This window comes from Podarcis cretensis (assembly GCF_951804945.1).
Source record: "Podarcis cretensis genome assembly, chromosome: 2".
Classification (NCBI taxonomy): domain Eukaryota; kingdom Metazoa; phylum Chordata; class Lepidosauria; order Squamata; family Lacertidae; genus Podarcis; species Podarcis cretensis.
Genome location: NC_137171.1, coordinates 120,319,470 through 120,332,512, shown reverse-complemented (window position 1 = coordinate 120,332,512; position 13,043 = coordinate 120,319,470). Strand labels below are relative to the sequence as shown.

General features: G+C 39.7%; 1 protein-coding gene across 1 annotated transcript in view; it reads left to right on the top strand.

The window, feature by feature from the left end:
• The window catches only part of LOC307210963 (vomeronasal type-2 receptor 26-like), a gene marked incomplete at its 5' end in the record, with an annotated part of 223,647 nt that overhangs the window by 185,330 nt on the left and 25,274 nt on the right, over positions 1 to 13,043 (top strand). The window lies entirely within an intron of this gene.

The following is a 13,043-nucleotide window of genomic DNA, read 5'->3' as shown; positions in this document are numbered from 1 at the left end:
ATTTGTGAAAACTCCCAGATCTAGCTCCCAACTCTGAGATACTAAACCCTCCTCACTTGAACTGCTAGTCACTTTGGGGCAGCCCAGGCCTAACTGCCTTAAAATTGACATTTTCTTGGAAGGAGGGCTGCCCTCTCACAGGGAAGCTGGGGGAAAAATTAATTTCAATTCAAAATAAAAAAAAAATCCTTCCAGTAGCACCTTTCGTGCATGCACACGAAAGCTCATACCAATAACAAACTTAGTTGGTCTCTAAGGTGCTACTGGAAGGAATTTTCTTACAGTGGTACCTCGGGTGAAGAACTTAATTTGTTCTGGGGGTCCGTTCTTAACCTGAAACTGTTCTTAACCTGAAGCACCACTTAATTTTTTTTTTTAAAAAATATTTATTAAAGATTTTATTAATACAATAAAAAAACCCAAAAGAACAACAAAAAAGAAAAAAAGAAAAAGCACTTACATCTTATACAAAAAGCATACCACATCAGAATCAATTAGCTAATAACCATATTTTCTTCGCTTTTTGGACTTCCTCACATCTCTCGTTCCTGCGTTCCTGATTTATAAAACTTTAACCAGCAATTTATCACCTTGTTTCAATTCTTATTTTGTAATTTTCCAATATTGTGTCCCTAACTTTAGGTACTTTTATCCAAGACTTAAATACTTAATTTAGACATAATATTTATCCAAAATTTATCTTTTCTTAAATTTCACTTGTCCTCATATTCTTTTCAACTAGCTTAGTGGTGCCATGTTATTTTCAATCTTGCATCCTTCTTAACACTCATACAATTTACAATATTTTTGTAAATAGTCCTTAAATTTCTTCCAATCCTCTTCCACTGCTTCCTCTCCCAGGTCTCGGATTCTGCCAGTCATTTCTGCTAGTTCCATATAGTCTATCAGTTGCATCTGCCATTCTTCCAGTGTGGGCAAGTCTTGGGTTTTCCAATATTTGGCGACAAGTATCCTTGCTGCTGTTGTTGCATACATAAAGAATGTTCGGTCCTTCTTTAACACCCTCTGGCCAACAATGCCCAAAAGGAAGGCCTCTGGTTTCTTAGGGAAGGTATACTTAAATACCTTTTTCAACTCATTATATATCATTTCCCAGAAAGCCTTAACCTGGGGCAAGTCCACCAGAGGTGAAAGAACGTTCCTTCAGTTTCTTTACATTTCCAACATTTATTGTCCGACAGATGATATATTTTTGCAAGCTTGACTGGAGTCATGTACCACCTATATATCATTTTCATAATATTTTCTTTCAAGGCATTACATGCCGTGAACTTCATACCGGTGGTCCATAACCTTTCCCAGTCAGCAAACATGATATTATACCCAATGTCCTGTGCCCATTTTATCATAGCTGATTTAACCGTTTCATCTTGTGTATTCCATTTTAACAGCAAGTTGTACATTCTTGAGAGTACCTTAGTCTTAGGTTCTAACAATTCTGTTTCCAACTTCGATTTTTCCACCTGAAATCCTATCTTTTTATCCAAATTAAAAACCTCTTTAATCTGAGCAATAATGGCAGAAAGACATATCTAAATTTTCTGGCAGGGCAAAAAGCCCAGAATAAAATTTAAGATATTAACTGATGCTAAAGATAGAGGGGGGTTTGCCCTGCCGGACTTAAAATTGTATTATGAATCGGCAGCTTTCTGCTGGTTGAAAGATTGGCTACTTCTTGAGAACACAGACATTCTGGATTTGGAAGGATTTGATAACAGGTTCGGTTGGCATGCATATATATGGTATGACAAGGTAAAAGTTCATAAAGGTTTTAAAAACCATATTGTCAGGAAAGCATTATACAATGTTTGGACTCGATATAAAGACTTGCTGGAAAATAAAACTCCTAGGTGGCTATCACCAATGGAGGCTAAGGAGGTGAAAAAACTTAATATGGATTCTAAATGGCCAAAATATTGTGAAATTACAGAGCAAGAGAGTGGAAAAATTAAACTACAGAGTTTTGAGAAAATAAAGTCTAAGGAACGAGATTGGCTTCATTATTATCAAATAATGGAGGTGTTTAAACAAGACAGGAAAATTGGCTTCCAGGTGGAGAGATCAAAACTAGAAACAGAACTGTTAGAACCCAATACTAAGAACCTATCAAGAATGTATAACCTGCTGTTGAAGTGGAATACACTAGATGAGACAGTCAAATCAACTATGATAAAGTGGGCACAAGACATTGGTCATGACATTATGTTTGCTGACTGGGAACAGTTATGGACCACCGGGATAAAATTTACGGCATGTAATGCCTTAAGAGAAAATATTATGAAAATGATTTATAGGTGGTACATGACCCCAGTCAAGCTTGCAAAAATCTATCATTTGCCCAATAACAAATGTTGGAAATGCAATGAGACTGAAGGTACCTTCTATCACCTTTGGTGGACTTGCCCGAGGATTAAGGCCTTCTGGGAAATGATTTATAATGAAATTAAAAAGGTACTTAAATGTACTTTCCATAAGAAACCAGAGGCATTTCTCCTGGGCATGGTCGGCCAATTGGTGTCAAGGAAGGATAGGACGTTTTTTATGTATGCCACCACAGCAGCAAGGATTCTCCTAGCAAAGTATTGGAAGACACAAGAACTACCCACGCTGGAAGAATGGCAGGCGAAAGTGATTGACTATATGGGACTGGCACAGATGACTGGCAGAATTCGTGACCAAGAGAAACAGACGGTGGAAGAAGATTGGAAGAAGTTTAAAGTATATCTTAAGAACTGTTGTAATATTGATGAATGTTAAAGTGTCAAGGTAAAGGAAAATATAGAATTACAGCTGTAACTGATTGACAGATTAATTACCAGAAGAAATTTAAAAAGACAATAAGTGGTTAATTAACCGGTCTGAAGGGTTGTTGAAGAAACTTTTAAAACAGGGAAGCAGAGAAGGGGAGGGAGGGGGAAGTCCGAGAAGTAAGGTTATGAAAAAAAGATTTGAAATTATACATGTTTATATGTTTGTGTTTGTTTATGTGTTTTGATTGTTTTGTTTTTATTTGTGTTGAAAATTAATAAAAAATTATTTAAAAAAAAAATAAAAAAGGGAAAGAAATGAAAATAAAATAAAATAATAATAATCTGAGCATAATGTAGCCAATCTCGCACTTTATCCTTTAATTTCTCCAAACTTTGCAGCCTCCAATTATCTCCATCTTTTTCTAATATTTCCCAATATTTCGGCCATTTGGCCTCCATATTGAGTCTTTTCCGAGCCTTGGCTTCCATTGGTGATAACCACCTTGGGGTCTTGTTTTCTAATAAGTCTTTATATTTTGTCCAGACATTAAACACTGCTTTCCTAACAATATGGTTCTTGAAAGCTTTATGACTTTTAACCTTGTCATACCACAAGTATGCATGCCATCCATAGGCATTGTTAAAACCTTCCAGATCTAAAACATCAGTGTTTTCAAGAAGCAGCCAATCTTTCAACCAGCAAAAAGCTGCTGATTCATAATACAACCTTAAGTCTGCCAGGGCAAAGCCCCCTCTTTCTTTAGCATCAGTTAATATCTTAAACTTAATTCTGGGCTTTTTGCCCTGCCAGACAAATTTGGAGATATCTCTTTGCCACCTCCCGAAACACTCCACTTTATCCACAATCTGTAGAGTCTGGAACAGAAACAGCATTTTTGGCAATACATTCATCTTTATAGCAGCAATTCGGCCCAACAAGGAAAGTTTCAATCTTGACCAACCTTCTAAATCCCTTTTAATTTCTGACCAACACTTTTCATAGTTATCCTTAAATAAGCTCAGATTCTTGGCTGTTATGTTTACCCCTAGGTATCTTACTTTTTTAACCACATTTAACTCTGTCTCTTTCTGAAACCTTTCTGATTCTGAAGGTGTCAATTTTCCCCCCAATACCTTAGTTTTTTGCTTCTTTAGTTTAAATCCCGCCACCCGACCAAACTCATGAATCAATTGTAATACCCTTTTCGTACTAGATTCTGGCTCCTGTAAAGTCAAAACCAGGTCATCTGCAAAAGCTTTAAGTTTATACTGTTTCGCTCCGACCTGAATTCCTTCAACCCCTCTAATCATATTCAAGAGCACCTCCAGGACCGAAATGAATAACAAAGGAGAAATAGGGCAACCTTGTTGTGTTCCTTTTTCAATTTTAAACTCTTCCGTCACCACATTGTTAACTATCAATTTAGCCTTTTGTTCTGAGTAGATTGCATCTATCCCATTTTCAAATCCCCGTCCCACTCCCATCCCTTCCAGGTTTTTCTTCATGAACTTCCATGAAATATTGTCAAAGGCCTTCTCTGCATCTATAAATATTAACACTGCTTTTGTATTAATATTTGTTTGCAAAAGTTCCAAAATATCGATAATGTTCCTTGTGTTAGTAAACAAATGTCTACCTGGGAGAAAGCCTGCCTGATCCTTATGGATCACTTCGTTTAAAACTTTTTTAAATCTACTTGCTAAAATGTCTGCAAATATTTTATAATCCACATTTAGGAGGGAGATGGGACGGTAGTTCTTAAGTTGTGTCTTTTCAGTTTCTAATTTAGGTATCAATGTGATTCCGGTGCCTTCTTCCCCTCCATAATTTCATTGCAAACCTCCATTAATGGATGTATCAAATAATCTTTCAATGTCTTATAATATTTGGAGGTAAGCCCATCTGACCCTGGAGATTTGCCCAATTGCATATTCTGAATGGCTTCTTCAATCTCTTGTTGTGTTATTTTATAATTCAGGATTGTCCTATTTTCTTGAGACAACTTTGGTAATCCACTCCTTATCAAAAATTGTTCTATCTCAACCTCGTTTTGCGGCCCTTGAGTATATAGTTGTTTAAAATATCTCTGGAAGCACTTTCTGATCTCCACAGGATTCTGAATATTTCTTCCTTCAATCTCTAAATTTGTGACCGTATTTAATTTTTGTCTCTTTTTCAACTGCCATGCTAACAGTTTTCCACATTTGTTTGCCGATTCAAATGATCTTTGTTTCATTAACTTAACTTTCCACTCCACTTCCTGATTTATCAATTTGGAGTATTGTGCTTGATAAAGTTTAATTTCTCTCAAAATCTCCTGTGACTTTGGTCTCGATCTTAACTTCTTCTCACATTCTTTAATTTTCTCCAAAATCTTGTCTTTTTTCTCATTCTGTGCTCTTTTCTTTATAGTGTTCTGTTGTATCAGAAACCCCCTCATGACCGCTTTACTTGCATCCCAGATAACTCTTTTTTCCACCGTAGTGTTCAGATTTATCTCAAAATAGTCCTTCAAAGCTTTTTGGGCCTTTTTGGTGATCTCCTGATCTCTAAACAGATTGTCATTCATCTTCCATCTAAAGGAGCCGGTTGGAGTTAGTCTCATATCCATCTTTACGGCATTATGCTCGGAGCAGGTCTTTGGGCAGATTTCCGCTTTTCTTATCTTAGGTGCCAGACCTCTAGTTATCCATATTTGGTCGATCCTTGTCCATGTCAGTTGGGCTTCAGAAAAGAATGTTCCTTCTCTTCCTAGGGGGTTCTTTGTCCTCCAAATGTCAATCAAGTCCATATTGTCAGTCAGTTCATAGAAAGTTTTACGTAGTCTGCCATCTTTTGTCACATTTTGGCTATGTGACTTATCCATGTTTGTTGATGACAACCCATTCATATCCCCCATCATAATGATGTTGTTATAGTCCAGATAGTCCAGCATTATCTCGTGCAGCTTCTTGTAAAATTCCGATTTCCCCTCATTTGGTGCGTAGATTCCTAATATCAAAAACTTTTCTCCTTGATTTTGTATCTCAATTGCCAGAATTCTTCCTTGCTCATCTTTAAATAAAAATTTTGGTGATAGGCTCTCCTTTGCATATATCACCACTCCTCTTTTCTTAACTCGGTCCGAAGAGATAAATTCTTGGCCTAATCTCTTGTTTATTAACACTTTTCTGTGGAGCCTAGTCACGTGTGTTTCTTGCAAACAAATAATGTCCAATTGTTCTTTCTTCAATACATTAAATATTCTTTTCCTTTTTTCCGGGGAATTACAGCCGTTAATATTCCAACTCAGAAGTTGCAGAGACATCCTGGACAAATCTGTTATTCCTTTGATGGTAGTGTCTCTTTCTCCTGATCTTCAGATCCCGAAGGTGTAGGTACAGGCGATGGCCCAGACCCTGAGGGTCTTTCAATCCCTTTCTGAAGGTCCTCTCCGTAAGCACTCAAAAAATTTTCTTTGTCCTCGGCTGTTTTAATTTTCACCTTATTCCCTCTGAATGTAAAAGATAATCCTTGGGGGAATTCCCACCTAAAAACAATTGAATTGCTCCTCAGCAGTCTTGCTAACTCTGTGTAGGTGGATCTAAGGTCCAAAAGTTGTTTTGGGATATCTTTGTAAATTTCTACTCTTCTGTCCAGAATTTCAAGTGACTTTTCGTAATGTAGGCCTAGTATTTTATCTCTTTCCTCCCTAGATCTCAAAGTAATCAAGCAGTCTCTGGGCCTGTCTTTCCTTGTTAATTTTCCAAGTCTAAAAGCAGTCACAATTTTAAAGTCCTTTTCTTCTTCCAATGGCCAAAACTTGGAAAATTCTTTTGTCAGGAACTCAATTAAATTCCCTTGTTCAAGTTCTAATATTGACCTCAATCTCAAGTTATTTTCCCGACTCCGTAGTTCTATCATAGACAGATAGGCCTGCTGTTCACCAATCTGCTTGTGCAATGGTTTTACCACCTGCTTTAATGCTTCAGCTTTTTGATTGGCTTCCTCGGCCAATTTGCGATTTTCTGTGGTGGCTTCAAATAGTTTCCCAATTGATTGTGCATTCAGAGCAACTTGTTCAGTTAGTTTATTAACACTAGCTGTATTTTGATCAATCTTAGCCGTTTGCTCATCCGCTTTTTTGTCCAAAGCTTCCAATTTTCGAAAGATTTTGTCTAATACTGAGTTGGATCCTCCTGCTGCCATATCTTCCAACAAAGTTTGCTCAATTCCTTCTTCTTCTGCCACCAAAACAGCAGGGACAGATGATCTACGCGGCTGTGAAGTTAAAGTCAAAGTTGTTCATTTAGCTTTCGCTTTAGCCGCTCTTGTTTTCCCAGTGCCACTCATTCCAGTTCTGTCTACTAGTCAAGGTCAAACTGTGTATGTTCCCATAAGAATCCACCAGCCCAGAGGGTAAACAGCAAGATAGGAGGGAAGGAAAGAGAAAGCAAAGTCACATACAGTTGTAAGTCCAAAATCCTCTAGAGGGAGTTCAAATGTATCTTGAGGGAAGAGGCAAAGTTGTTGAAATAAATAGTTTTTAACTCCAGTTAATCCAAAGTTCCAAAACTTCTAAAACAATGTCCAAACAGCCATTAATTTCCAAAGAACCTTCAGTTCTCTTGTAGTTAGCAGAGTTGGTCTTAAAAGCACAACAATGTCTCTAGCAAGTGCCAGAAAGAGTATTTCAATGTAGCAGTTCCAGTAACACTCAATTTGTAACAGATCAAAGTAGCAAAGTGTCAAAGTCTACAATCTGACAGTTCTGTTAATCAGGCAGTCCGACTGCCTGGGTTTCTCAGTAAAATTGTAATTCCAAGAGAAGAGGTAAAACACAGTCCATGATAAAAAATAAACAATTAAAAAATTAAATCCTAAATCTCAATGAGAGCAGCTCCATTAGATGCACAGATTGGTTACTTTTAATGCCTCTTCAAAGGCTCCAGACATCAAAGTCCTTTGCTTTAGATCTTAAGCAGAAGCGGAAGACGGACTTCCTGGTTGCGTCTCCCGCTTTTAGCCGAATTTTAAATAATTTAGTCTCCAATTCTTTCTGTCTTTTTTTACTCACGGGTTGTTGCTTTTCAAATCGAATGTTCCCAGGAAAAAAGGTGAGCGCTCACCGACAGCGGCTATGCGGCTTCACTCCACAGAAAGAGCGATCGACTCACAGCACCGCGCCAGCCCTTCCACGTTCCGAAACCCCTTACGGGGTCCCTTCTTCGTTTTGGGGGGCGCTTCTGGTGCCCGCCGAGTCCCACGACCACAGGCTTTCACTGCCTGTGGGTTTCCGATGCGGGTCTCCGCTTCGCCGTAGCGGACGACCCGTTTCCGTGGAGCTTCCCCCTCACAACACGAAGAGGACCGCCACTGCCATTCGCGCTGCCTCCGGAAGTCCCTGAAGCACCACTTTAGCTAATGGGGCCTCCTGCTGCCGCCGCACCGCCGGCGCACGATTTCTGTTCTCATCCTGAAGCAAAGTTCTTAAACCAAGGTACTACTTCCAGGTTAGTGGAATCTGTAACCTGAAGTGTTTGTAACCTGAAGCATCTGTAACCCGAGGTACCACTGTATTTTGTTTCGACTCTAGCAGACCACATGGCTACCTACCTGTAATTTCAATTCAGTATGTCTTCTGAGAAGACAAGACAATGCTCCCATAACTTCACTTCCTTATTCTCACTCAGCTGAGAAGCTTTCCTCCGTGTAAATGCCTCTCGAGAAGCAGCTCCTCATAGGCTTGGAGGAGGGGGAGGAGGAGAGAGGGGTGCAGCTGGTTAAAGGAAGGGTGTGTGAGAGTGCTGAATTAATTTTGCATTCAAAGCACGTCTGAAAATGAAGCATGGGATGGGGAAATGTCCCACTCCGAGTCTGCACTCTCCAAAGGGAATTTGGAAACCAACACAAACAACCTTTATTACAACAAGGGAAGGAATATCTCTTCTCCAACTCAAGATTTGCATGTTTCCTGCCTTTCTATACAACTTCTCTGTCAAGGCAACCATTATTAAACTACAAAAAGAAATGATTGATAGATGAGCCAAAGGACATTTCCAATGGCTTATCCATACTTATATTTGCCCCACACTTTCTAGGCACACGTCTGTCCTTTGAAGCAGGATGAGGCCTGCATTGAATGGCTGCAGAAAGATATGGTCACCTTCTGAGATTTATGGTTGAGTGGATTTGCACTGAATTGTGTATTGTGACCTGTCTACCCCACCATCAGGTATCTCTAACACCCCCACAAAAAGGTTTTGAGTCTCAAACTTCCATATGGGTCCTGAAAGGGTACAGAGAAAAAATCCTTTCCCTCAGAATCATGGATGATGGAATTGGATCATGAAGAGTTTGCAACACATCACTATATTCATCAAAGGCGCCCCTCAGGATTCCAGGGCCCCATAGATATCTTGGCAGACATGAAACCTCTTGTTTAGGAACAAGGCAATAGGCTGGGCTCATAGAAAAGGTACATGACACCCCAAAAATATTTAAGTTCACTGGGCCTTTAAATCAAAAAGGCAATTCAGGGCCCACATGTAAGGTTAGGAGGAAGCCCAAACCCTTCAGATCAGTTATGATGAGTCACTTAAATGCACCACAACCCACCAAAACCAATCTTTATGTTAAACAGGCTCTTGAACCAAAATGAGGGTGCAGGGACGGCATTAAAGATCAGTGAAAATCAAAACCCATTCTGTTCAGAATTGATGCAATGGTCACACAGAATGGCCAAAACAATCCCTAAAAACAGGGTGGTTAGGCCCTTTCATGAAAAGGGGAGAAGAAGGGGTCACACAGAAGGTCAGGGAAACTCTGAACTTTATAGTCAAGAACAATGAGACAGTGAGAGAGAGGTATCACATAACCTACCCCCAATAAAATCTTCATATTCATTGGGCTGTTGAACAAAAATAGTAGTTATGGGGTCTCATTTAATGTCGGGGGGAACAATAATCCATTACTTAGGACTGCAGGAGAATCACAGAATTATAGAACAGGAAGGGACCCCAAGGGGCATCTAGCCCAACCCCTTGCAATGAAGGAATCTTAGCTAAAGCATCCATGAAAGGTGGCCACCCAACCTCTGCTTAGAAACACCGAAGGAAGGAGAGTCCACAACCTCCTGAGGGAGACTGTACTTAGAGTGGCCACAATCTGATCCCTCCAAATGTTTGTTGTGTGACACTGATATATTCAATTTGGGGGATCCTATAGCTAAACATGATCCAGAGTTTAGGGAGGGCTTCCAGGGAAAATGAAGACAGGAACCAGTCACTTCTCATTTGTGGTGTAGGGTGTGTATTCCATACTTCTTACCAGCTGAAACTGTTTGGGGCAATTTGGAAGAAAGATCTTATGGGGAAAGTCATGACTACTGTGCCACAGGCCCTGGAAGCTGGGCTTGCAGGAGAAACAACTTAGATAAAGGCTCAAGGGGAATCAGAAGGAGAATAAAGAAAAGTCCTTGAAACAATAGACTTTGTTATTGCATCAACAGCGAAGAGAGATCTGTTAATGCACTAACAAAAGTTGGCTCACCCAGAAACAGCTGAAAAGGTACACTTAAAATTCCATGGGTGGACCTCGGGTGCTCTTATAATCTCATTATTAATCTGAGCCCTGAGAATTGGACAAGAAAAGTGGACCATAGCACAGGGTATATTTTATGCAAGAAACTTTTCAGGCACAGTGTAATAAATTACCTCACTTTAGCCTTGATTCTGATGTTTGGTTGATTTGTCTAAATCCCTGGTGATTTGGCAAGAATAAGAATAATTATAAGGGGGAGATGCATCACCTGAGTCTCTTTGTGGCTCAAGGCACAGGTGCAGACCTGGAGGAAAACATGAGAACAAGAATGCACAGAAATGGCCCCCTGGTCTTTACCTGGGTTGGCTTGGCTTGGGGGGTCAAAGGTCAGCTTGACCTTTATATGACAACATACTCTTTTAATGTTCCATAAATGCCAGCAAAGTAGTGTGAACTTTGTTTTCCACATAATTATCAGAATCATAGTGATTTATTCTCCCCAGAACTCAAGCGATATTTTTTGTAATTGTCCAAACGTCTGAATAAATAGCAGCACAGTGTCATTCATTGCACTGTGCAGGTGCCCGGGGGAGAGAAATCTGGTGCACAGAAGATCCTGCGTCAGAGGAATATTGAGTCAAGGTTTAGAGAAGCTGAAGTAGCCAGTAGTTTACTTTAAACTAAAGAACTTTAACCACCGAAAAATACACTCCCTCCAAAACATGAGCAAAAAACACTTGCAACTAACACCCCAGTTGCAACACCAACACCCACGTCCTGAACATTCACCCTCCCTTCCCTACAACCTCAGTTACTCAATGGATCTGGTTCTGCTAACCATAGAATAGATGTAAGATCTTTTCAGTTGCTGTCTCTTCTGTATTGGCAAAAACTATCACTGTGATGCTGGCCTTCGTGGCCACAAAGCCAGGAAACACAATCAAGAGATGACTGGGGAAGAGTCTGGCCAACTTCATTGTCATATTCTGTCCAAGTTGTCATCTGCATCATCTGGCTGGGAATCTCTCCACCCTTCCCAGAGTCTGACATGACCTACCAGGCTGGAGAGATCACCTTGCAATACAATGTAGGGCCTGTTGCCATGTTTTATGGTGTCCTTGCCTACACGGGCTTCCTGGCCTCCATCTGTTTCACTGTGGCTTTCTTAGTTAGGAAGCTGCCTGGGGCCTTCAATGAAGCCAAGCTGATCACCTTCAGCATGCTAGTCTTCTGCAGTGTTTGGGTCTCCTTTGTGCCCTCCTATCTGAGCACAAAGGGAAATACATGGTAGCCGTGCAGATCTTCTCTATCTTGGCCTCCAGTGCTGGGCTTCTGGGCTACATCTTCATTCCCAAGTGCTACATAATTGTAGTCAGGCCTGATCTGAATACAAAGGAGGATCTAACGACCAAATCAAAGGATGGTGTAAGATCTTGTTCTATGCAACTGATTTGATGATTAATATCTAGTGTTTGACAACAAAAGCTGATTCTTAAATTACTCGTTTTCAACAACTGTCATCCAGCACAGACATACTAGCAAATGTAGCTTCTTATATTTAAATCTTTCTTCCTGTCAAACAAATCATGAATGTTGAAACTGAAGTCATAATAGGTTTGCAATGGCAGTGACCAGTCACACTTATTTGTCTATTCAAACTGTTGGTAGTCAGACATTTTCCTCTTCTTCTTAAATGTCTTTCTTTTGTGCTGCATAAATTATTTGATCTACAGCAAGCCTGTTAAAACAGATGTGCTTTGCTCTTCTCACTCTCAAAAGGGTTGTTATTTGAAAAGAGAACCATTTTCCCTGCATTTGTAGCTTCAGGTTTTTTCCTGACACACCGCATTGTTATCCTGTCTGGTGAAATTGACTTTATATTGGGGAAAGTATGGATACAGATCTGAAGATGTGGTGTTTCCTTGATAGGTGGTATTGAAGGAACCCCGCAACCAAAATCTATCGGTGCAATGTGTATAATTCCCCAGCCAACCTTTACGTGGGTTGCCTTGTGGTAATCCTTCCACTCATCATGGTAGTGGAAAAAGAGCAGCAACAGCAGAAACTCCAGCCAGAGTCAAATAGGAACTCATGCTGGATATGGTTTGCATTCCCACCCCCGAAGGAGCTGACAGTGGCTTTGAGACTAGAGAGACTAGAGAGGCTGCACTTCCCATCTTGTTACCTCTGCAAAATAGATGCAAAGCAAATGTGATGAGTGGGTGTACCATGAGCAGTTATCTCAAGTCACTATCAAAGGGCATTGGGCTCTCTGGAAGAAATGATCTTCCTTTCAACTTTACTTCCTTCATCTAACTATCATTGCCGTGATATTTCCCAACAGAAATGAAGAAGAAGAAGAAGGAAATCAGCACTCTTTCTCGCCAGCTCAAAAGCAACTAATTCCTGAGACACCGTGAAGAGCAACAGATTTATCAGGGCACAATTATCTCAGTATTTTTAACATAATGTTTGTGAAGGAAAATACAGATGTTAATTGTATGTACAATGAAGAACAATTCATATCTCAAAGTTCAACATGCTTTAAATGGCATTTTACAATAAGGAATAAATTATTGTTACTATGTTTATTCCCCCCTCACAAGAACCCTCCCATTGTGGTATATATATATATATGTAAATAATGTTTCTGTGCCCTCTGTTAACTGTTCTGGAATCAAAACATTTCACTACTCAATTACGCTTTTCTCCTCTATTTATTTAAAAATAATATTTAGATATTTAGACAC